At 50.6% G+C, this 9,021-nt stretch overlaps 2 long non-coding RNA genes across 3 annotated transcripts in view; one reads left to right on the top strand and one right to left on the bottom strand.

The window, feature by feature from the left end:
- LOC109294027 overlaps positions 1-6,170 on the top strand; it is a 7,030-nt gene extending 860 nt beyond the window's left edge. Inside the window, exon 3 of one of the 2 annotated variants that reach the window (XR_002096453.1) lies at positions 5,951-6,170. This is a non-coding gene — a long non-coding RNA (uncharacterized LOC109294027). Of the gene's footprint in view, positions 1-1,855; positions 3,162-5,950 lie in introns of those variants that run through there. The other variant, XR_002096452.1, reaches the window with a different exon arrangement.
- Positions 6,171-6,350: 180 nt separating this feature from the next.
- Positions 6,351-9,021, bottom strand: part of LOC109294251 — a 14,984-nt gene continuing 12,313 nt past the window's right edge. The window contains exon 3 of the long non-coding RNA XR_002096493.1: positions 6,351-6,360. This is a non-coding gene — a long non-coding RNA (uncharacterized LOC109294251). The remainder of the gene's footprint in view (positions 6,361-9,021) is intronic.

Genomic DNA, 9,021 nt, shown 5'->3' with positions numbered 1-9,021 from the left:
GTTCCATGTCTCCAATTTGTTTTTCACCAGACCAAAACTTGAGCCTGATCCATCCTCACAGCCTCCCTCCACTCACTGCTCACCTGGCGTGCTTGTCATAACCCTGCCCCTGATGTGAGTCCTTGCGAGTCCCTCTGTCTTTCATGGGGCCCAGGAATGGATGGGAGCATGGGGCTAAGCAGTCAGAGGGGTGCAGGTAGAGAAAAGAATAGAGGTGCTCTCACCTCCTAGCCTTGGTTGTGCCAGCGCACTCTGAGACACCGGTGCAGCCAAGCTCTGCTGCTGGGAACGCACGCTTGATGGTAGCTTCCAAGTACAAAGCACATGGGGAGAGCTTAGTGGAAACCAGGGCAGTTGCAAGACCTTTGTTTAGAAATTGCTATAACTGGTGCCGGTCCAGCTGAACTAGAGCATCAGGTCTTCTCTCAAGTAGGACACCTGGCACATCTGAAGCCCCTCTCCCCTCACCTCTACCATGGGTGTGATGGGTTGAGGCAATATTTCAAGATCAAGGATTTCCCTGCCCATGGCATATCATGAAGCTCCGTGCAGAGAGTGTCTGGTCAGTGACTGTCCTGGACTACAGCCATGTTTTCTTCCAGGGCCTGGGGCATAGGATCTTTTTAATAGAGAGTCCAGCAATGGGACTGGCTCTGTTCCTCTTTATAACAGAAGGCTGTGGCTTCTCTGACCTGGATATATGAGGGCAGCAAGAGGATGTGAAGTTCCCCTGTCCCTTGGGCTGGTACAGAACCTCTGAAGGTGCAGACAGAAGTCCAGCTTCCTGGTCTAACTCATGGTGCTTTACAGAAAGTACTGTGAGTTAGACCAACCCTCCTGACCCAACAGAGGTTAGGTGTTGGATCAGTGGGGAGGGGAGCAAGCTCCAATTTGGAGCTGATCCAGGGAGAAAAGCTACAACTCTGCACCCTCTTCCCCTAGCCCCACTACCCTTCTCCTGGCCCCTGGTGCTGTCTCAGGCTGGGAGAGGGAGAAGGCAGGGGAGAGAGTTGCATTCTGGGATTTCCCCAGACTGCACTGGAGTCAGGGGATGGATGGATTGGATCCCCCAGCCTTGGGGGCATCCAATCCACCTGCCTCACCCTCCAGCACTGACTAAGCAACACCCAAAATGAGCTCCCTACTCTCTCTTTCCCCCCACCCCAGTTCTGAAGACAGCACCCAGCATGCACAGACACAAGTTAATGAAGGCACTCCTCTTTGGAGCACCTTCATCTGAACCCTCATGTAATGAAGGTTCAGATTGTCGCAGGATCAGGCCCTTTTAAAGTGTTCTGCAGCCATGCATTTGTGTTAGGACAGGGCTGTAGAGTGCTTTCAGGGGCCAGATGAGGCAAAAATTGTCATTCTGTATGCACCTTGAGTCCCAGGGCAGACTGTCCCAGCTTCAGATGAAAGAGCCCTCCACAGACCTACATCAGGATACGATGCTGATGCCCACTGGCTGTATGACTCCCATCATTAAATCTCCCTAGTGGTTAAGAGCTTTCTCAGCCTCCCTGGGTACTCCCTTGAAAACCCAACTATCTTTCTAGCTTAATTAAAGGTTTCAGAAGACTTCAAAGACAGAGAATTTGCCACCTAATAATGTAGCTTAATGGGACCTGCAAGCTACTCTTACCTACCACTTTTGCTGTAACATCAAGACTGGTGGTGTACTAGAATCACTCTTTTCTCTACAAATACCACAGTAAGGAGCTTGCGATGAACAGGCAGTGGCTGGGATTTTAACCACGCTGCTTAGCTGGCCACGCACTGGTGAGGGAAGTTTCCTAGAACCCTTTTGTGCAGGTGAAAGTCCTGAGGTCGATGAGGCCTCTCTGCTATATCCCAGATTTATTCAGAGTCCCAGAAAAACTGCAATGGAAAAGCAATGAGGCAAAGCTACAAAATGTGTCCTGGCTTGGGGCACAACATGAGTCTGTGGGGTACCTGCCTGGTGATGAAACCTGCTAAACCCTGAAGGAAAATAGAGACATGTCCCTGCACCACCACCTGCTACAGGGTAATGAGTGGATGGTATTGGCAAAACGTCTCTGGGGGTCTAACCCCAAACACAGCCTGTAGCCCAGCAGACACCCCCTGTGTGCATGTGTATGGGCATGTGTGTGTGAGGATGCAGCTCACCCAGCAACACACTGAAGACAAATTTTCATGAACAGAACAGCTCCTCCTTCTACCCCTTCCCAATCCCCCTGATCAGTCCTATGAGCTTTAGGCTACCCAGACTCCCCCGTGGTACCTACCTCATAGTCCATCAGCTCCTTGCAGAGCGCAGAGAGGGGGCTATGGAGGCAGCTTTCTCAATAGACCCTTTATCCATCTGTGCTAGAACTTGGGGGTGTCTCCAAAGGTTAAAATAAAAAGCAGTAGCACATCAAACAAGCAGGGATGAATGCAAAGCCTGGAGCAAGAAGGTCACATGAAGCACCACAAACACTTTGGGCATAAAAGGGCATTGTCAGGCTTAATGCCAGGATGAGGGGAAAGAGCAAATGTAAGGGGTTCTGAATGGTTTGGATGAAGTCAGCATGTTAAGCAAGAAACATGAGTCTTGGGGGTTGGAGAGATGGCAGGGGGAAGAAAATGTGCTTCACATGAACACAAGGAGGGTTTGTGTTCCTCCTTTCTATGTTTATCCCCCTTCAGCTCCGGCCCCAAGCAGTCAGCTGTAATGTTGATTTACACTTCTGCCTCTCTGGGGCAGGGACTGTGTCTTTGTTCTGTACAGCACCAAGCACCACGAGTGTCCCAGCCCTGGCTAACGTCCTCAATGCTGCAGCAATACAACCCTATCATAGCAATAATGCTCGATAGGGCTGGCCTTTTATTCTATTTCTAAGGTGCCCGGCACAACAAAGACTCCTTGAAGTGGGGTCCTTGGTGTTACAAACAGACTGCCAACAGATGTTGCATTTGTCCTGGGACAAGTTGTGCCTTTGGTTGTCCCAGAAAAGAAAAGTCACAGGACTGGCATGTATACATATTGCCCCTCCAATCAGGGTTTAGTGAGTGGCTGAATGCACTCCTGCTTTTCTTCAGTTGGTCCAGTGATGCAATCCCGGGATATCTGCCTTTAGGACAGAACGATCTCATGCACCGGTACAGGCTGGGGACCGACTGGCTAAGCAGCAGCTCTGCAGAAAAGGACCTGGGGGTAACAGTGGACAAGACGCTGAATAGGAGCCAGCAGTGTGCCCTTGTTGTGAAGAAGGCTAACGGCATCCTGGGCTGCATTAGCCAGAGCGCTGCCAACAGATTTAAGGGAGTGACTATTCCCCTCTATTCAGCACTGGTGAGGCCATATCTGGAGTCCTGTGTCCAGTTTTGGGCCCCCCGCTACAGAAAGGACGTGGACAAATTGGAGGAAGTTCAGCAGAGGGCAGCGAAAATGGTTAGGGGCTGGGGCACATGACTGCTGAGAAGAGGCTGAGGGAACTGGGCTTATTTCGTCTGGAAAAGAGAAAACGGAGAGGGGTTTTAATAGCAGCCTTCAGGTACCTGAAGGGGGTTCCCAAGAGGATGGAGCTGGGCTGTTCTCAGCGGTGGCAGATGACAGAACAAGGAGCAAAGGTCTCAAGTTGCAGCAAGGGATGTTTAGGTTGGATATTACGAAAAACTTTCTCATGTGGAGGGTGGTGAAGCACTGGAACAAGTTATCCAGAGAGGTGGTGGAGTCTCCATCCTTGGAGGTTTTTAAGACCTGGCTCAACAAAGCCTTGGCTGGCTTGATCTAGTCGGGGCTGGCCCTGCTTTCAGCAGGGGGTTGAACTAGATGTGACCTCCTGAGGTCCCTTCCAACCCTCATTTTCTACGTTTCTATGAGTTTCACAGTCCAACCACAAGAACTGAGACCCAGAAGTAACAACAACTGTAGATGATAAAGGGACGGCTGTAGGGCTCAAAGAACTTAGCTGCATCCCAGCATAGCCAGTTGCAGCAGACAGATCTCTGCTCTAATCAGCATTCACACGGTGCTGTATTTCTCTGCAAACAGTGCAAACCGGCAGCTTTCTACACCTGTATGTACCACCTGCAGCTGCTTCACATAGGGGACTTACCCTTCAGTTCTGAGGAGGCAAAGGGGCTCCTGCTGCACACTAAGCATAGTCCAACAGAGCCAAGTGGGCCTGAAATCATGATCAGAGCATCGGTCCTGCTGTGAGAAAGATGAGTGAGTCGGGAAACAGAGGGGCTGTGTCTGGAAGATGGACCTCGGTCGTGATGAGGGCAGACACGAGGGAGGAACCATACAGGTAGCTCAGCTTGGGAGAGAAGGTTTGAATCCTCTGTTACCTTATTCTTCATTGTTGAACTGAGTTGCAACCAAAGAACGAGTTTGGGCTCTCTGTGATGGGTGGGTTTATGATTATACACAGGGGGTTGGGGTATTAAAATGGTATTCCTGTCCCAGGAAAAGTTTTCCCATCCCAAAATCCTAATAAAAAAGTCAAAATCCCCATCCTTAGGTATTTACTTGTTTGCAAATGGACAATTAAATAGAGCTTGAATTGACCCAAACCATTTTGTTTCCATGTTAAACATTTATAAAGTTTGGGTTCTTGTACTGTGATTGGTTTAGAGGTTGATGCAAACGATCATTTGGAACAGGAAAATAAAGGAATTTTCATTTTGAAAATGTCAACCTGAAACATGATTTTTTTTCCCTAAAATTTTCTTTTTACTGAGGAATTCATTGAAGCCAAGCCTCCTTCAGCTCTCACAGGAAAGGCACCTGCTCCTCTCCCACAGTTTGATTGCTCTTTGCTCTGTATATCACCATGGGCAGGTTGGTGTGGACACTTCCAGGTTTGGTTTAACATGCATATAAAATAAGCCCCAGCATCTTACTTGTCCCATTTCAAGGCTATTGGTGACTTTGCAAACCTCGATTTATTCACTTATTTAAGAAGTGAAGCATGGACAAAGTTTGCAGCTGTTTTGCCTGTTCAGGACTATGTGGTTAATGGGTCAGACAAGAGTTTCCCTTTCCCCACAGAAACCAGGGAATTGCTCTAATCCTAATTCAGACCAGAGTGGTATTTGCCATCTGAAAATAAAATAATCCTGTTTCATTGAAAAACCCATAGACTCACCCAGAGTGAAACCATACACTCATCCACATCTGGTGCTAGCTCCCCTGAAACAAGCTTCCCTGGTTAGAAATCAGCTGTGTGGCAGGACAATTTTCATGCATGCTGTTGTAAAAAATAAATGGATCAAGAGCAATAGGAAGTGATGCCCTGTTTATCAACTAAGCAGCCTGCCCTTCACCATCCTAAGTACTTCTTCTTGTTCCTAGACAGCAAGAGGGCAGTTACATTTCCAAGGCCCCTAACTGGCCCCTAAAAAGCCCAGCTGAGCCACGTTTTGCAAGGTGCTGTATACATACAAAGAACTCATAGTCTACAAAGATATGATGGATTAAAGATGAGGAAGCAGGACACACAGAACAGTGAAATGACTCATCCGAAGTCACACAGCCGGGTGAATGGGCAGGGACCCCGAACTACTACTTTATCACTGCCTGCCACGCTGGACTCTAGTATGCAGCACAAAGGGAGAACGGAGGCAAGGGGAGATCAAGTGACTTGCCCAAGGTTACACAGGGAGCCTGTGGTAGAGCCAAGACCTGAATCCAGATCTCCCAAGCCCCAGCCACAAGCCTCTTTCTGTTCCTTTGCCTCGCCGCTAAACCTGTCCCCAGCAGCCGACAACCGTGCCATCTTCTGTGAGGCGGCCATTTCCCCTACTGGGGAGCAGGCTGAGAGCCCACCGTGACTAAATCCACAGAGAAGATGATCACAGCCTGAACCACGCAGAGAAACGGCGCTAATCCAGCCCCAAACGCCGCACGCAACACGACGCAGCAAAGAGCATGGAATTCATTTGTGCATCTGCTACAAAAACAAATCGTTTTGCTTTTCAGATCAAAGCCCCTCTCCTTTGTTGATGTTGGATCCGGGGCTGCCATTGTTCCCTAATTTCGCCCTCTGGGAGGAGGAGGTGGAGTCTAGACGTAGCCTCCAAATCTTGCTGCGGTAGCCATCTCTCTTCAGCAAGAGAGAGCATCTAGGAATCTGAGTTGCTGGCCAGGAAGCCAGGAAAACAGGGAGACTTTGGGGCGTGGGCGGGAAGGGGGTGTAAAATGCAACGTGCTGATTTTTCTCAGAGGAAGGAGGACACGCCGGGGGGAGGAGGAGGAGGACACGGGCTTAATGTTGAATTTTAGAATTGCCTTCTCCCCCCTCCCACTCCTGACGTCAGAAACAAATTAAAAACTATCCTTACAGGAAATTGAAAATTATTTTGAAGACCCTGAGCAGCAAATCTAATGAGCTGGCTTCCCAGAGCGAGATGTTGTGGAGGAGGTAAACGCAACATGCCGCGCGGGGTTTGACTGAGGGGTTATGGCACGTGGGCCAACAGTCCAGAACCGGTCTAGGGATGACCCGACCCCAGCCTCTAGCTACCGCAAAGGGCTGAGACGGGGCTCCTGGGCTCTTCTCCTGGTTCCTTCCTTTGCCCCCTGGGCTTTTCACGTAGCAGTACCTCCAAGTCATTGGAAGACCTAAAGCAATGACCTAGCCCCAAGTGTTCAAGAGCAGCATTCGATTGTATGTGCCTTGACTTTTTGCATGCCCACAGTGAGAGACCGCCGACCTGATTCCCAGAGATGCTGAGCACCCCTGGCGAAATGTGAAGCCACGCGCAGGGTCCACCATGTTTCTTGGGAAGACACAAGCCCACCGCACAGCAGTCTGCTCCACAGACACGTTCAAAATCTGATGATTTTGGAGCTCTTGTTTTTCTCTTTGCACCAGCCCATCTTCCACCCCAAACCACTAACAAGCTCATGCCACGTTTTGTCCAGATGCTGCTGCTAATGTGAAATCTCTACCACAGCCTGAACCAGGCCTCCACCATGACAGGCAAGGCCGGCAAGGAGGTGGGAGTGGAAAGCAAGGCAGAAGGATGTGGCTGAATTGTCCAGGCTCTTGCTGCCCATCAGAGCTGGGCATAGAGCCCAGGTCTCTCACATCCCAGCGTGTCCCACAGCCTGTAGTTTACCAGATCACAGGGGTTTACAAGCACAGAGGCAAGTTCTCGTAAAAGCAGTCCTTCCAAGCCCATGCTGCTGAGACTAAAACCAGGTCCCAGCCTCCTCCGTCCCAAACTTGACCCAGCCTTCATGCAAATAGCCTGCCACCTGCTTCTCATATGCCGTGTTTCCCATTAACCCAGGCACCGTGCCACAGGCTTTGAACAAAATTGGTCCCAGCACAAGCCCTTGAAATCAGCTCCAGCACCCCCATGACGTCGGCTCCGTGTCACGAGATTCTGCTGCTGGTTCCTAACCTTTTCTTTCAGGAAGGATGAATAAGGAAGTTCAAAGCATCCCACATGCTGGATGAGTTAGGGGCAAATATAACACGCAAAAGGCACGCGGTGCAGCCGCTCCGTCGCAGCGCTGCGTTTCAGGGAAGGGCTGGCCCTGCGTGTGGCACCAGCCAGCTTTGCAGAAGGGGGAATATGTGAGACATGAGAAGATCACAGCCTTTTGGACAAGGCACATGCTTGCCCTCTCCACTGCGAGGGAGGGAGCGCAGTAGCATTTGCTGGAGGCTTGGACAAGGCTGGAAGGACCTGGGCAAACTTCCCACATCCAGCCCCACTCAGACTGAATCCTCAGACCCCTCTGCTACACCAGGACTGGGCTTCCTACTTTGCGTATAGAGATGTCCCCTGGTCCTGGCTCTGTGACTGCACATGAATGCAAGCTCCTTTATCACCTGTTCTCCAGATACCTCGGATGCCTCCTCCAAGGCCTGGCAACTCCAGCACCTGACGGTACGTGTGAGCAGAGCCAGCCAGATATGCAGGGCCAAGCTGATGCCAGCCCTCCAGCATCTATTTAGACAGACTGAGCTGTCCTGTTTGTCTCCACCTCTCTGCACACTCCCTACTCACTAAGGGTATTTCTACCCAGAAACAAGGAGCTTCCCCAGGACACTTCACAAAACTTCCCCATCAGGCAGTTCTGGTACCCATTAACATATAGGCCAGGGTTGATTCTGTCCAGATGATTTGGAGCCAGTGTGGCACCTGGTAGCCAGACAAGTCTGGGAATCCTAGAGAGCTCAGAAGCACATGGATGCTGAAGGAGCAGGTTTCTGCCCAAGCAAGAGGTGCCAGTGTGGAGGGAATGGGACTGAGCCTAGGAGAGTCAGGGACATGCAGCTAGCAACTGCATGCATCGTTGCCCTTCTTGCAATCAGGGTGTTTTACGGAGCAGCAGAGAGTCCACGAAGGGAAGGCCCACAGATGCCAGGAGAGCCCACAAACACCAACAGACCCTCCATATGTCTGGAGAAAGGTGTCTGTGCCCAAAAGCTTGCAAAGAACAATTTTCCCAACTATTTAGTTGGTCTAATAAAAGATATCACATCTACGCAAAGACCCATGTCTATAAAGGAAAGGTGTGAGTCAGTGCCGGTCAGGCCCATCCCGTGATATTTCAGAGAGCACAAGAGACCCAAAAAGGGGAGTGAGGATGGGCAGGGAATTAGGGGTCTGCAAGCCACCCCCTCCCACCTGCAGTGGCCAGAACATGGCTCCCTTCTAGAGGCAACAGCAAGCACCAAAAGGAGGAGGCTTGAGAGACTGGAAAAGTAAGTAAGCAAGAGGCCTTGGCATTTCTGGAAAGGCTGGTGCATAGCCAATGAAGCCAGCTAGCACTGCTGTGCATACAGCGGTGGGGGGAGGGTGGGGGGAGGGCGCGGGCGCGGGCGCATCTGCACTGGGATCTGCAGGCACTTGAAGGAAATGAAACTTTTATTTGGGAGATTTCCACATTCTTTTTCTCTCTCTCTTCTCTTTTTTTTTTACCCCTACAGAGACATGCTGACCTCACAACCCTCACTATCCCATGCCCATGGCCATGCTGGGGAGCAGGAGGCCAAGGACAATGCTGAGTCTTGGGGTGGACATGGGAACCAG

Source organism: Gavialis gangeticus, unplaced genomic scaffold (assembly GCF_001723915.1).
Source record: "Gavialis gangeticus isolate Ggan-Ray unplaced genomic scaffold, GavGan_comp1, whole genome shotgun sequence".
NCBI lineage: Eukaryota > Metazoa > Chordata > Crocodylia > Gavialidae > Gavialis > Gavialis gangeticus.
The sequence above is the reverse complement of the archived record's forward strand: the minus strand, read 5'-3'. Positions and strand labels throughout refer to the sequence as shown.